Source organism: Nuphar pumila, chromosome 2 (assembly GCF_984573655.1).
Source record: "Nuphar pumila chromosome 2, dmNupPumi1.hap1.1, whole genome shotgun sequence".
NCBI classification, from domain to species: Eukaryota; Viridiplantae; Streptophyta; class Magnoliopsida; order Nymphaeales; family Nymphaeaceae; genus Nuphar; species Nuphar pumila.
The window spans coordinates 59388133-59405260 of NC_143250.1; positions in this window are offsets into that span (position 1 = coordinate 59388133).

Below are 17128 nucleotides of genomic sequence, written 5' to 3' on the forward strand. Positions count from 1 at the left end.
TATTTTCTTCCATTCTATTCTACAATTAACCAAAATTGAAATTAATTGCAATTGAATCAATCGATCATCAAATCTTGATATGTGATGATTTGCTTTGATGAATCTCTTCGTTTGAATCCTTGTGAGATAATGATAAAGACACGTAAAAATTAAGTAGGTTGCATCGGTCGACGTAGATAGCGTAGCTACATATTAAATGTGAACTCTCGTTTATGCTTAGAAGAATGATTGCAGTGTCCGATCCCATTCAGTAGAAATAAGATAACGATGGTTTACATTATGGAAAAGACACATGTATATGTGATAGTTGATTTTCAATAGTTTATATATAGACTACCCGTATATATTATTTTATTACCTATATTACTACTGACTTTATATGGGTATAGATTGCACTCTCTCTATATGGATTAGGATATAAGCCCTTTCTTTCCTATCTGTGACTGTATATGTGGATTGAATACGAAGTCGAGCCTATGAAAGCCTTTAAAGAAGATGAAGGAGAGAAGAATTGAAAGGTTTGAAGCAAAGAAATAGAAGAACTATATTATATGGATTTAACAAAACTTGGATAGGGAATAAAAACGAGATATTGAAGTTGTTCTGAAGATTCTGTAATATCAAATATCATCCCTTCTCAAATTAGGTTGGGTGTTTTTAGTTTAGTTGGATGTATCTTAGTGATGGAATATGAAATACTAAGTAATTCAACAAATTAATATTATAAATATATGAATAACATTAGTTAAGCACACTAATTAAGTAATATATAATAATAATTCATTTGTTTATTTCATTATATCATTAACCATTTCTTCATTTTTTTTTGAGAAGCTTAATACGAATCCCATAAATTCTTGCGGGCCAAGCCGTAGAAGGTATCGCAAGTCAACTAGAAAACATGGCTTTTATGTATGGATGGCAGTGGGGTGGGGCGGGGGACAAGTTCTCCACCCCCGCCCCGCCTCAAGATTTTATCCTCCACCCCTGCCCCGCCTCCTTGGAGGGGATGGATTTTATCCTCCACCCCCGCCTTCATCCCCGTTTCATGTCCTCCATCCCCGGTTCAAACGGGGATGAGGCGGGGGCGGGCTGGGATATTGCGGGGAAAAGTGGTCGGGGCGGGGTTGGGGCAGGGATGAGGCGGGGATCGTGGCGGGGACGGGGCGGGGCGGGGAAAAGTGCGCGTCCATCCCCGCCTCCACCCCCGGACGGGGATGGATTTGACCTTCGTCCCCGCCTCCATCCCCGTTCCATACCCTTCATCCCCGGTCCAAAGGGGGCGAGGCGGGGCGGGGCCACGCTTTCCCCCGGTCCACTGACATCCCTACTTTTATGGAAGCTTTAACAGTTTATGGCATGGTCGTGGCATTAGCACTTTTATTTGCTAATCCATTTGTGTAATCATGAAAAATACGTTGTTCTTTTTTATTATTTTGGCCCTGCCACTTGTCTTCTTTAAATTATATCAGGTCAACACTTCACTCCTATAATTCTAGAGAGAGACATGATTGATTGCACTAAAATGTTAACTTGTTTTGACCGTATCTTTCTAATCATCATGCTTTTGATGTATGGTTTGATGCGTTTAGTTTAAATTATAGTAAAAAAACAAATTTGGCCAATTTGAATGTCAACATCAAAATTAAGGTAAAATCTTCTTAAAACAAGTTTTTTGGGCAATCGAACTAACTTGTTTTGGTTATACCTTTGTGCTTAGACATCGAAATGGCTTATTTTTTTCATTTTTGAAAGATATTCATCATTCTTTTGGACAAAAATCTTTGGGTTGTTTTATACGCAGAAAAATTTAGTGAACATAGAGTGTATGTCAAAAATGACTCTAAGAAACTTGTTTTTTGAAATATGACCATTCACACAAAACTACTTGTCCAAAATGGGGGTGTTTACAAATTGTATCTGTTTGTTGTCAAACTTGTGAAGATGACAAAAAAGTAGACACATCGATTTTGTAGAAGTTGTTGCTGACAAAGATGAAGATGAAAGTATGAATATGCAGCTTAAAGCAATTTTGCAACTTAACACGACGGTCTCTCTATCATATTCAGTTTTTTATCATTTTATCACGTCTTGAATGAAATCAAGAACTTATCAGAAGAAATTTTGGCCGTCGATCAAAATAGTTTGTGTATTCTGAACGACTATAGCGGATGAATCTTATAAGATTGCAATTACGACACAATAAGTTATAAGTACTTGGGCAAGCACTTGGAAACCTCATTTGCCAATAGAAATGTTGCCTACTTTCAGACCGAATATCTCGCATAATCCTTTGGTGTGTTGATCGAACATGGTAGAACATTCGTAATACCCTCTGACATAAATAAAACTTAAGGTTGAATATTTTGATTCAACCATTTCTTTTTCTACTCTACTACCTAATTTAATCATACATCGTAGCTTTTTTTGATTAGGTCACTTCGCGCCCTAAATTCTTGAAACTATCCATATTCCATAAAGCAGCCGAATGAAAGCGAAGGTTCATGTTCGATTTTGAATTATAGACGTTCAAATGATCAATCGACGTCAACTATAATCCTAGCCTTCCAAGCTAATGATGCGGTTTTGAATCCCTTTAACCGCTCAGTATGAATCATAATACATACATCATTGGAGCCTCATAGGAATCATGGTCAACCAATATGGACCAAAAATCTAAATTTGAAACCAACCTTTTGGGTGCAGGTCGACCCATCACTAAGGGCTTAAAAAATGCAAAAGGTCACTTGGTCCTGGTGTCAAAAGGCAATTTGGATAAGATTGACATTGATTGTGAAATGATTAGAGGTGGTTTAGAAAAGGATCAATGATTTGTGAAATCAATTAAAGTGTTTAAAAACTTATTATGAGGCATCACAGAGAGACCCTCGTGTTAAGTTGCATACATGCTTTAAGCTGCTTATTCATACTTTCATCTACATCTTCGTCAAAAACAACTTTTTAGAAATGGATTTGATCTCAATGTTAATCTTATGCATTCTACAAAATCGGTGTGTCTACCATTTTGTCACCTCACGCTTGATAACAAAGAGATATAATATGTAAACACCCCAGTTAATTGTCATATTTCAAAAAACAAGTTGCCTAGAGTCATTTTCGACATACTCTGTTTTTCCACTATTTTTTGCATCTAAAACAACATCCTAAAATTTTAGTCCAAAAGAATGATGAATATCTCAAACATGAAAAAAATAAGTCATTTAGATGTCTAAGCACAAAGTTATAACCAAAACAAGTTGGTTTGACTACCTATAAAACTTTTTTTAAGGTGAATTTGATTTAGTTTTGATTTTGACATTCAAATTTACAAAATTTGTTTTCTTACTACAATTTAAACTGAACGCGTTAAACAATACCTCAAGACATAATAGTTTTCGACTTTTCAGGAATATATTGGCCGATGAATTTGTAATTTCTGTTCTTGTTTCTTTAGTACACTTAGCCATGGAAGGTCATCATTGAGTAGCTTTCCCTTCCTAATAAATAACAAAATAATGCTTTGAATTTCAAAGAGTTGCTTTTTGTTTTTGAATTGATTTAAATTCAAAATTACGTAAGCCCATGAATCTTATTCCAATAATTAGTTCATGGGTACCTCAAGATAAAAGCATGAGGAACATGATTGATATAAATATGTTTATTTATGATATGTATTATCTAGTATAAGAAGAAAACAATAGCGAGAGAAATATATGTAAGATATTAATATTTATTATATTACGTATTACAGTATAGAATTATAAAAAAGGGGGGAATTCTCAATTTTTCCTAAGATCCCAGTCAATTACAAGGATTCATAATTGGGGTAATAATTCTTTCTGGTTTGGGGCATGCGACAAAACTACAAGAACTATGTTCTGCGAAACCGTTGCTATTTCATCCCATCCTATTTAACAATTAACCAAAATTGTAATTAAATGCAATTGGCTCAATCAATCAATCATCAAATCTTGATATGGAATGGTTCGCTTTGAAGAATCTCTTCGTTTGAATCGATGTGAGATAATGATAAAGACAAGTAAAAATCACGTAGTTTATGCGGGTCGAGGTAGATAGTCGTTGCTACATATTATACATGAACTCCGGGGTATGCATTGAATAATGATTCTAGGGTCCGATCCGATTCAAAAGAAATAAGATGACGATGGTTTACATTATGTAAGAAACACATGTATATGTAATGGTAGATATTCAATAGTTATATATGGACTACCGATGTATATTATTTCATTTCCCATATTACTACCAACTTTATATAGATATAGATTCCACTTTCTCTGTATGGATTGCGATATAAGGTTTTCCTTTTCTGTCTGTTACTGTATGTGTGGATTGAATATAAAGTCAAGCCTATAAATACGTTTAAGGAAATGAAGTAGCGAAGAATTGAAGAAATGGGTTTAGAGCAAAGAAATAGAAGAACTATGTTATTAGGTTTGCAAAAACATTCATAGGGAATAAAAATGAGATATTAAAGTAGACTTGATGATACAATTAATAACAAATATCATCACTTCTCAAATTAGATTGGGAGTTCTTAGTTTAGTTGTATGGATCTGAGTGATGGAATATGAAATACTAAGAAAGTTATTAATTAATATTATATATGTGTAAATAACATTAATTAAGTACACTAATTAAGATATATATAATAATTCATTTGTTTATTTGATTATATTAACCATTTATGCGGGCTAAGCCATAGAAGGTATCACTAGTCAACCAGAAGCAGAGGGTAAAATTAGTGGTACTTTATTGCCATAATCTGGCTTTTATGGAAGCTTTAACAATTTCTGGCCCATTCGTCGCATTAGCACTTTTATTTGCTAATCTCTTTATGTAATCCGAGAAACGTGAAAACGTGAAAAAATAAGTACTTTTATTGCTTTGACCGTGTCTGTTTCCTTGCAACTTACATTGACAGTTGCACTTAGAGTCTGTTTTGCTTTTGTTGAGTGTAATGTGAGCTGCCCAGTTCACGTGAATCAATACCCCGAAGGGGCAGCCCGTATACTTGAACTGTAATAGCCTGTGGGCAAAATTGTGAATGAACTAAAATGCGTTGAGCTTTCTTTTGTTCACCCTCGTAGTGAATTCAATTTTTCTCCCTCTATTCTCTCTTGCTCTCTTGAACTCTGATTGCAAGCTTCCGCGATCAGCAAGCGAGCTGACAAATAGGCTTGAGGCGGTGAGGAGGGATCTTCGCGATGCGCTGGCCCAGTGAAAGAAATAGGCCCGTGACAGTGTCTCTTTTTCTTTAAATTATATCAACTCAATACTTACTCCTAAAATCCTAAACATGCTTGGACTGCATTAACAGGAAAACTTGTTTTGAGGTATGTTTTTTTTACTAAAATTTAAACTAAACTGATTAAACCATACCTCAAAAGGATGCATCAAAATTAAAGTAAAGCCATCAAAAAAGCTTTTTAGGTAGTCAAACCGGCTTGTTTTGGTCATAACTTGTACTTAGATATCGAAATCACAATTTTTTTTTCATGTTAGAAAGATAACACTCTAGTGTCATCATTCTTGTGGACCAAAACCTTCAAGTTGTTGTTTTATAGTTAAACAATAGCAAGAGAAATATATGCAAGATATTAAAATTTATTATATTACGTATTACACAACAGAATTGTAAAAAAAGGGGGGAATTCCATTTTTTTCCAAAAATCCCCTTTTGTCCTATTCATGTTGTACATCTCCTTCATTTTCCCAGTCAATTATAAGGATTCATAATTGGGGTAACAATTCTAACTCATTTGCAGCGTGCGTCGAAACAACAAGAACTTTGTTCTGCGAAACCGTTGCTATTTCATTCCATCCTATTCAACAATTAACCAAAATTAAATTCAATTGCAATTGGATAAATCAATCAATCATCAAATCTTGATACTGAATGGTTTGCTTTGATGAATCTCTTTGTTTTCAACTGATGTAACAAAAAATCATGTAGTTTACGCAGATCGAGGTAGATAGCCGTAGCTACATATTATATGTGAACTCCTGGTTTTGCATTGAATAATGATTCTCGGGTCTGATGCAATTCAATAGAAATTAGATGACGATGGTTTACATTATGGAAGAAACACTTGTACTTGTGATAGCAGATATTCAATAGTTATATACGGACTACCCATGTATATTATTTAATTTCCCATATTACTACGGACTACATATGTAGATTCCACTTTCTCTATATGGATTACGATATAAGCTCTTCCTTTTCTGTCTGTCAATGTATGTGTGAATTGAAGTCAAGCCTTTGAATGCATTTAAAGAAGATAAAGGAGCGAAGAATTGAAGGAATGGGTGTGGAGCACAGAAATAGAAGATCTATATTATAAGGATTTACAAAAACTTGGATATGGAATAAAAATGAGATATTGAAGTAGTCATGATCATACAATAATAACAAATATCATCACTTCTCAAATTAGGTTCGGAGATCTTAGTTTAGTTCTATGGATCTTAGTGATGGAATATGAAATACTAAGTAATGTAACTAATTAATATTATAAATATGTATAAAACATTAATTGAGTACACTAACAAAGATATATATAATAATTCATTGGTTTATTTGATTATATCATTAACCATTTCTTTATTTTTTGTTGTGAGGAGCTTACCATGAATCCCAAAATTTCTGTTGCTTCCGTTTTTGGTGCTGGATTGGCCATATGACTTGCTTCTATTCGACCCAGAGTCGATCAAGGTATTGTTGTGAGCCAAGCCGTAAAAGATATTGCTAGTCAACCAAATGCAGAGGGTAAAATACGATGTACTTTATTGCTTAACTGGCTTTTATGGAAGCGTTAACAATTTACGGCCTGGTCGTCGCATTAGAACTTTTATTTGCTAAACATCTTGCGTAATCCTAGAAACGTGAAAATGTGAAAAATACGTACTTTTATTTGTTTGACCATGCCTCTTCTCTTCTTTAAATTATGACAACTCAAAACTTACTCCCAAAATCCTAAACATGCTTCGACCACACTAACAAGTAAACTTGTTTTGACCATCTCTTTCTAATGATTTATACATTTGAGGTATGGTTTAAAGTGTTTAGTTTAAATTATAGTAAAAAAACAAAGTTGGCTAATTTGAATGTCAAAATCAGAATTAAAGTAAAGTCTTCATGTTAAGCTCTAGTTTCATCATTCTTTTGGACAAAAATCTTTATGATGTTCTTTTATAGGCAAAAAATACACTAAGCTCGGGCATTTTTAAGCCCCTAGCGATGGGTCGACCTGGACCCAAAAGGTTGGTTTAAAGTTTGCATTTCTGGTACATATTGGTTGACCGTGAATGTCTTTGATGATCTAGAAATCTTAGGAGCAGCCAATGATGTATGTTTTATGATTCATATCTAGCAGACTCGAACTACTTCATCAGAAGTGATGATATTTGATATTATTGAATCATCAGAACTACTTCAATATCTTATTTTTATTCTCTATCCAAGTTTTTGTAAATCCATATAATATAGTTATTCTATTTTTTTGCTCCCAACCCATTCCTTCAATACTTTGATCCTTCATCTTCTTTAAACGCATTCATAGGCTTGATTTCATATTCAATCCATACGCAGTCACAAAAAAAAAAAAAGAGCTTATATCGTAATCCATATAGGGAAAGTGGAATCGATATCTATATAAAGTCTGTTGTAAAATGAGGAATCAAATAACGTACATGGGTAGTCCATATATAACTATTAAATATCTACTGTCACATATACATGTGTTTCTTCTATAATGAAAACCATCGTCATCTTATTTCTTTTGAAACCGATCGGACCTTGGAATCATTCTTCAAAGTATACAACGTATAATTCGTAGCTACGACTATCTAGCTCGACCCACCTAACCAACATGATTTTTATCTCACATCGATTGAAACAAAGAGATTCATCAAAGCGAATCATCCTAGATCAAGATTCGATGATTGAATGATACAATTGCAATTAATTCCATTTTTTGTTAATTATTGAATAGGATAGAATAACATAGTTCTTGTTCTTTCGTCGCACGGCCAAAACGAGTAACAATTATGAATCGTCGTAATTGACTGGGAAAAAAAAGATGTGTGACATGAAATAGGACAAAAGGGGATCATAAGAAAAATGCAGAATTTCCCCCGTTTTTTACAATTTCGTAGTGTAATACACAATATAACAAATATTTATAGCATAAATAAATACATTTATATCAATCATGTTTCTCAAGCGAGTATCTTGAGATATGCATGAATTAATTTTTGGAAAAAGATTCACGGGCTTACTTAATTTTGAATTTTAAATAATTTCAAACACAAAAAGTGACTCTAAGAAATTGAAAGCATTATTTTATTATTTATTTGGATGAAAAGTTACTCGATGATCACCTTCCATGGCTAAATATACTAAAAAAAAAGGAAGAACAGTTACTAAATCAATGGTTAATATATTCCTGAAAAGTCAAAATGTGTGTGATACCGAAGAAACCTTCTAAAACATTAATTGGTAGAAGTATTGGAGTTGGTTAAATCTATATACCGAAGAAACCCAATTCCTTATTAGTAAGGCCTGCATAGAAATGTGCCACTAACGGGAGTGAAGCTAAGGCAACAGTAGTATTTATATCATTCGTAAGTCCAACTAACTGCACATGAGGTAATAACTGTATGATTCTCCAAGTTAAAAGTGCACCTGACCACTTTGAAACAACCATTTAGAAACAAAAACAAATAGAAACAGACTACGAATAAAAGGATCCCAAGGACCATATTCTTCTCCAATTTAAGTTTTGCTCACGTCTTGAATGAAATCAAGAACATATCGGAACAAATTTTTGCCGTCGGTCAAAATAGTTTGTGTATTCCGAACGACTATAGCGGTTGAATCTTATAAGATTGCAATTACGACACAATAAGTTATAAGTACTTGAGCAAGCATTTGGAAACCTCATTTGCCAATAGAAATGTTGCCTACTTTCAGACCGAACATCTCGCATAATCCTTTGGTGTGTTGATCGAACATGGTAGAACATTCGTAGTACCCTCTGACATACGTAGACCTTAAGATGGAATATTTTGATTCAACCATTTCTTTTTCTACTCTACTACTTAATTTAATCATACATCGTAACTTTTTTTGAATAGGTCGCTTCGCACCCATAAAGCAGTCGAATGAAAGCAAATGTTCATGTTCGGTTTTGAATTATAGACGTTCAAATGATCAATCGACGTCAACTATAATCCTAGCTTTCCAAGCTAATGATGCGGTTTTGAATCCCTTTATCCGCTCAATATGAATCATAATACATACATCATTGGAGCCTCCTAGGATTCATGGTCAACCAATATAGACCAAAAATCTAAATTTGAAACCAACCTTTTGGGTCCAGGGCGACCCATCACTAGGGGCTTAAAAAATGCAAAAGGTCAGTTGGTCCTGGAGTCAAAAGGCAATTTGGATAAGATTGACATTGATTGTGAAATGATTAGAGGTGGTTCAGGAAAAGATCAATTATTTGTGAAATCAATTAGAGTGTTTAAAAACTTATTATGAGGCATCACGGAGAGACCCTCGTGTTAACTTGTATACATGCTTTAAGCTGCTTATTCATACTTTCATCTTCATCTTCGTCAAAAACAACTTTTTAGAAATGGATTTGATCTCAATGTTAATCTTATGCATTCTACAAAATCGGTGTGTCTACCATTTTGTCATCTCACGATTGATAACGAAGACTCTTTCTCCACTATTTTTGCATATAAAACAACATCCTAAAAGTTTTAGCCCAAAAGAATGATGAATATCTCAAACATGAAAAAAATAAGTCATTTAGATGTCTAAGCACAAAGTTATAACCAAAACAAGTTGGTTTGACTACCTATAAAACTTTTTTTAAGGTGAACTTGATTTATTTATTATTTTGACATTCAAATTTACAAATTTTGTTTTCTTACTACAATGTAAACTGAACGAAGGATGCTTGATTAGAAAGATGTGGTGAAAACAAGTTAACTTGTTAGTGCAGTCCAAGCATGTCTACGATTTTATGAATGAAGTGTTGAGTTGTTATAATTTAAAGAAGAGAAGAGGCAGGGCTAAAACATTAGAAGAAGTATGTATTTTTCACGTTTCTAGGATTACACAAAGGGACTAACAAATTAAAGTGCTCATGTGATGATGAGGACGTAAATTGCTAAAGCTTCCATAAAGGGTAGATTAAGCAACAAAGTACCTCGTATTTTACCCTTTGCTTCTGTTTGACTAGCGATAAATTCAATGATTTCGCCGCAGCAGTATCTTGACCGACTATGGACCTAAAAGCAAATTCTATCGCCAATCTACCAGCAATTTAGAAACAATGCTGTTGTTACGTTGCACGCCCTAAAATATTAACAATTATTACCCCAATTATGAATCATCGTAATTTATCTGAGAAAATAAAAGAGATCTACGACATGAATGGGACAAAGGGGATCCTAGGAAAAAATGTGATTTCCTCCCTATTTTACAATTCCATAGTGTAACACGTAATTCAATAAATATTAATAATGTACATATATTTCTCTTGCTCTTGTTTTCTTCTTACACTATATAATACATATTGTAAATAAGCATATTTATATCAATCATGTTCCACAAGCAGGTATCTTGAGTAATGCATGAATTCATTATTGCAAAAGATTCATAGGCTTACTTAATTTTGAATTTTAATCAATTTAAAAAGAAAAAATGTCTGAAAATTAAAGAATTATTTTATTATTTATTTGGATGAAAAGCTACTCAATGGTGACTTTCCATGGTTAAAGTATACTAAAGAAACAAGAACAACAATTACTAATTGATTGGGCAATATATTAATAAAAAATCGAAAACTAAGCGATAAAGGTTTATGACATGAATAGGACAAAGGGGATCTTAGAAAAAGTGACTCCAAAAATTGAAGCATTATTTTATTATTTATTTAGATCAAAAGCTACTCAATGGTGACGCATTGCAAAGTGTACTAAAGAAACAAGAACAACAAATACTAATCCATCGGCCAATATATTCATAAAAATTCAAAAACTAAGTGTTAAAGGTTTTGTGAAATCTTCTAAGACATTAATTTGTCAAAGTATTGGAGTTGGTTTAATAAATTTACCGAAATAACCCAGTCCCTTTTTAGAAAGGCCTGCATAGAAATGTGCGACTCACATGATTAAAGCTAAACAACCGTAGTATTTATATCATTCCTAGGTGCAACTAACTCCCATGAGGTAGCTGTTTGATTTTCCATGGTAAAAGCACTTGTGACCTATTAGAAACGAAAACAAATCGGAACAAAGTTCCAATAAAAGGAAGCCAAGGACCATATTCTTCTTCGTTTTGAGTTTTGCTCACATCTTGAATAAAATCAAGAATATATCTGGGCGTTAGTAGGAATAGTTTGTGGATTCCGAAGGGCTATACAGACTGAACCTAATAAGATAGCAATTACGACCCAAGAAGTTATAAGAACATAGGCATGTACTTGGAAACCCCCTATTTGCCAATGGAAATGTTACCTACTTCCACACCAAATATCTTGCATAATCCTTTAGTGTGTTTATTGAACATGGTAGATCATTCATAGTACCCTCTGACAAAATTGGAACTTAAGAATGAATTATTTTGATTCAACCAATTCTTTTTTTACTCTCCTACCTAACTTAATCATATATTCCGGGTACTAAATTAATTAAAGAATTTTTTTACACATCGTAATTTTTTTTCGTTTGTCACTTGGCGCCCTAAATCATTGAATTTATCCACACTTTATAAAGGAGATGAATGAAACCAAAGTTTCAAGTTCGATTTTGAATTAAGGACCTCAAAAATGATGAATTGACGTCGACTATAACCATAGCCTTCCAAGTTACGATGTGGGTTCATGTCCCTTTACCCGCTCGATATGAATCATAATACATACATCATTGGATCCTCCTATGATTTCTGGATCATCCAAGAGATATTCATGGTCAACCAATATTTACCAGAAATGTAAATTCGAAACCAACCATTAGGGTCCAGGTCCATCCATCACTATGGGCTTAAAAAATGCCCAAGGTAAGTCGGTATTAGAGTCAAAAGGCAATTTGGATGACCGAGCATTAGAGGTGGTCCACCCTAGGATCAATGATTTGTGAAATCAATTACAGTATCTAAAACTGATTATGAGGCATTCTAGAGAGACCATCGTCTTAAGTTGCGTACATGCTTTAAGCTGCTTATTCATACTTTCACCTTCATCTTCATCAAAAAGAACTTTTTAGAAATGGATTTGATCTCAATGTTAAACTTAAGCAATCTACAAAATCCGTCTGTCTACTTTTTTGCTATTGACAAGGCTTTACATGCTTGATAACAAAGAAATATAATATGTAAACACCCCAATTTTGGCACAATAGTCTTGTGTCAATGGTCATATTTCAAAAAACAAGTTGCCCAAAGTCATTTTTGACATACTTTCGATTTTCACTATATTTTTTGCATATAAAAAAACATCCTAAAGATTTTTATCGAAAAGAATGATGAAATTAAAGTCTTATCTTTTCAAACATGACCCACGCATGTCGGTTTGACTATCAAAAAAACCTTTTTTTAGGAAAATTTTAATTTAATTCTGATTTTGACAATCATATTGGCCAAATTTGTTTTTTAATATAATTTAAACTAAATGCATTAAACCACACCTCAAAATGATTCCTGATTCGAAAGATATGGTCAAAACAAGTTAACTTGTTAGTGCTGTCCCATGTCTTGGATTTTAGGAGTGAAGTGTTGAGTTGATATAATTTAAAGAAGAGAAGAAGCAGGGTCAAAGCAATAAAAGAAGTATGTATTTTCAGGTTTTCATGTTTCTAGGATTACACAAAGGGATTAGCAAATAAAAGTGATAATGACACGATCAGGCCATAAATTGTTAAAGCTTCCATATAAGCTAGAATAAGCAAATAAAGTACCTCATATCGTATTTTGCCGTATGCTTTTGGTTGAATACTGATACCTTCAATGGCACGTGCGATAAAACAACAAGAACTTTGTTCTACGAAACCGTTGTTATTTTATACCATCTTATTCAACAGTTAACAAAAATTGCAATTAATTGCAACTGGATCAATGAATCATCAAATCTTGATATGGGGTGGTTTGCTTAGATGAATCTCTTCATTCAAATCGATGTGAGATAATGACAAAGACAAGTGAAAATCACGTAGTTTACGTGGATCGAGCTAGATAGCCATAGCTACATATTATACGTGAACTCCAGTGTTTGCTTTGAGAAATGATTCCAGGGTCTGATCCGATTCAAAAGAAATAAGATGATGATGGTTTAGACTATTGAAGAAACACATGCAAATGTGATAGTAGACATTCAATAGTTATATATGGAATATCCATGTATATTATTTCATTCCCCATATTACTACCAACTAATATGGACATAGATTCCACCTTTCTGTCTGTCTGTGACAGTATATGTGGATTGAATATGAAATCAAGTCTATGAATGCATTTAAAGAAGACGAAGGAGAGAAGAATTGAAAGAAAGGGTTTGGAGCAAAGAAATAGAAGAACTATACTATATGGAATTACAAATTCTTGAGAATAAAAATGAGATATTGAAGTAGTCTTGATGATTCAGTAATATCAAATATCATCACTTCTCTATTTCGGTTGGGAGTTGTTGTACGAATCTTAGTGATGGAATATGAAATACTAAGTAATGTAAATAATTAATATTATAAATATATCAATAACATTAATTAAGTAATATATAATAGTTTATAATAGTTTATTGGTTTATTTAATTTCTGCTGCTTCCGTTATTGCTGCTAGAAGGGCCATATTACTTGCTTCTATTGGACTTAGAGTCGATCAAGGACTACTGCGGGCCAAGCCATTGAAGGTATCGCTAGTCAACCAGAAGCATACGATAAAATATGAGGTACTTTATTGCACAACCATAAGCCATAGAAGGTATCGCTAGTCTGGCTTTTAAGAGTGATTCAACAATTTACGGCTCAGTGGTGGCACTAGCTCTTTTATTTGCTAATTCCCTTTGTGTAATCCTAGAAACTTGAAAAATACGTGCTTCTTTTTTGGCTTTTGGCATGCCCCGTCTCTTCTTTAAATTACATCAACTCAACACTTTACTCCTACAATCCGAGACCGACATGCTTGGATTGTACTAATATGTTAACTTGTTTTGACCATATCATGCATCCTTTTGAGGTTTGGTTCAATCCTTTATTTTCTCAGTCAATTATGATGATTCATAATTGGGATGATAATTATAAATCGTTTGGGGCATCCGACGAAATAACAAGAACTATGTTCTGCGAAACGTTGTTATTTTCTTCCATTCTATTCTACAATTAACCAAAATTGAAATTAATTGCAATTGAATCAATCGATCATCAAATCTTGATATGTGATGATTTGCTTTGATGAATCTCTTCGTTTGAATCCTTGTGAGATAATGATAAAGACACGTAAAAATTAAGTAGGTTGCATCGGTCGACGTAGATAGCGTAGCTACATATTAAATGTGAACTCTCGTTTATGCTTAGAAGAATGATTGCAGTGTCCGATCCCATTCAGTAGAAATAAGATAACGATGGTTTACATTATGGAAAAGACACATGTATATGTGATAGTTGATTTTCAATAGTTTATATATAGACTACCCGTATATATTATTTTATTACCTATATTACTACTGACTTTATATGGGTATAGATTGCACTCTCTCTATATGGATTAGGATATAAGCCCTTTCTTTCCTATCTGTGACTGTATATGTGGATTGAATACGAAGTCGAGCCTATGAAAGCCTTTAAAGAAGATGAAGGAGAGAAGAATTGAAAGGTTTGAAGCAAAGAAATAGAAGAACTATATTATATGGATTTAACAAAACTTGGATAGGGAATAAAAACGAGATATTGAAGTTGTTCTGAAGATTCTGTAATATCAAATATCATCCCTTCTCAAATTAGGTTGGGTGTTTTTAGTTTAGTTGGATGTATCTTAGTGATGGAATATGAAATACTAAGTAATTCAACAAATTAATATTATAAATATATGAATAACATTAGTTAAGCACACTAATTAAGTAATATATAATAATAATTCATTTGTTTATTTCATTATATCATTAACCATTTCTTCATTTTTTTTTGAGAAGCTTAATACGAATCCCATAAATTCTTGCGGGCCAAGCCGTAGAAGGTATCGCAAGTCAACTAGAAAACATGGCTTTTATGTATGGATGGCAGTGGGGTGGGGCGGGGGACAAGTTCTCCACCCCCGCCCCGCCTCAAGATTTTATCCTCCACCCCTGCCCCGCCTCCTTGGAGGGGATGGATTTTATCCTCCACCCCCGCCTTCATCCCCGTTTCATGTCCTCCATCCCCGGTTCAAACGGGGATGAGGCGGGGGCGGGCTGGGATATTGCGGGGAAAAGTGGTCGGGGCGGGGTTGGGGCAGGGATGAGGCGGGGATCGTGGCGGGGACGGGGCGGGGCGGGGAAAAGTGCGCGTCCATCCCCGCCTCCACCCCCGGACGGGGATGGATTTGACCTTCGTCCCCGCCTCCATCCCCGTTCCATACCCTTCATCCCCGGTCCAAAGGGGGCGAGGCGGGGCGGGGCCACGCTTTCCCCCGGTCCACTGACATCCCTACTTTTATGGAAGCTTTAACAGTTTATGGCATGGTCGTGGCATTAGCACTTTTATTTGCTAATCCATTTGTGTAATCATGAAAAATACGTTGTTCTTTTTTATTATTTTGGCCCTGCCACTTGTCTTCTTTAAATTATATCAGGTCAACACTTCACTCCTATAATTCTAGAGAGAGACATGATTGATTGCACTAAAATGTTAACTTGTTTTGACCGTATCTTTCTAATCATCATGCTTTTGATGTATGGTTTGATGCGTTTAGTTTAAATTATAGTAAAAAAACAAATTTGGCCAATTTGAATGTCAACATCAAAATTAAGGTAAAATCTTCTTAAAACAAGTTTTTTGGGCAATCGAACTAACTTGTTTTGGTTATACCTTTGTGCTTAGACATCGAAATGGCTTATTTTTTTCATTTTTGAAAGATATTCATCATTCTTTTGGACAAAAATCTTTGGGTTGTTTTATACGCAGAAAAATTTAGTGAACATAGAGTGTATGTCAAAAATGACTCTAAGAAACTTGTTTTTTGAAATATGACCATTCACACAAAACTACTTGTCCAAAATGGGGGTGTTTACAAATTGTATCTGTTTGTTGTCAAACTTGTGAAGATGACAAAAAAGTAGACACATCGATTTTGTAGAAGTTGTTGCTGACAAAGATGAAGATGAAAGTATGAATATGCAGCTTAAAGCAATTTTGCAACTTAACACGACGGTCTCTCTATCATATTCAGTTTTTTATCATTTTATCACGTCTTGAATGAAATCAAGAACTTATCAGAAGAAATTTTGGCCGTCGATCAAAATAGTTTGTGTATTCTGAACGACTATAGCGGATGAATCTTATAAGATTGCAATTACGACACAATAAGTTATAAGTACTTGGGCAAGCACTTGGAAACCTCATTTGCCAATAGAAATGTTGCCTACTTTCAGACCGAATATCTCGCATAATCCTTTGGTGTGTTGATCGAACATGGTAGAACATTCGTAATACCCTCTGACATAAATAAAACTTAAGGTTGAATATTTTGATTCAACCATTTCTTTTTCTACTCTACTACCTAATTTAATCATACATCGTAGCTTTTTTTGATTAGGTCACTTCGCGCCCTAAATTCTTGAAACTATCCATATTCCATAAAGCAGCCGAATGAAAGCGAAGGTTCATGTTCGATTTTGAATTATAGACGTTCAAATGATCAATCGACGTCAACTATAATCCTAGCCTTCCAAGCTAATGATGCGGTTTTGAATCCCTTTAACCGCTCAGTATGAATCATAATACATACATCATTGGAGCCTCATAGGAATCATGGTCAACCAATATGGACCAAAAATCTAAATTTGAAACCAACCTTTTGGGTGCAGGTCGACCCATCACTAAGGGCTTAAAAAATGCA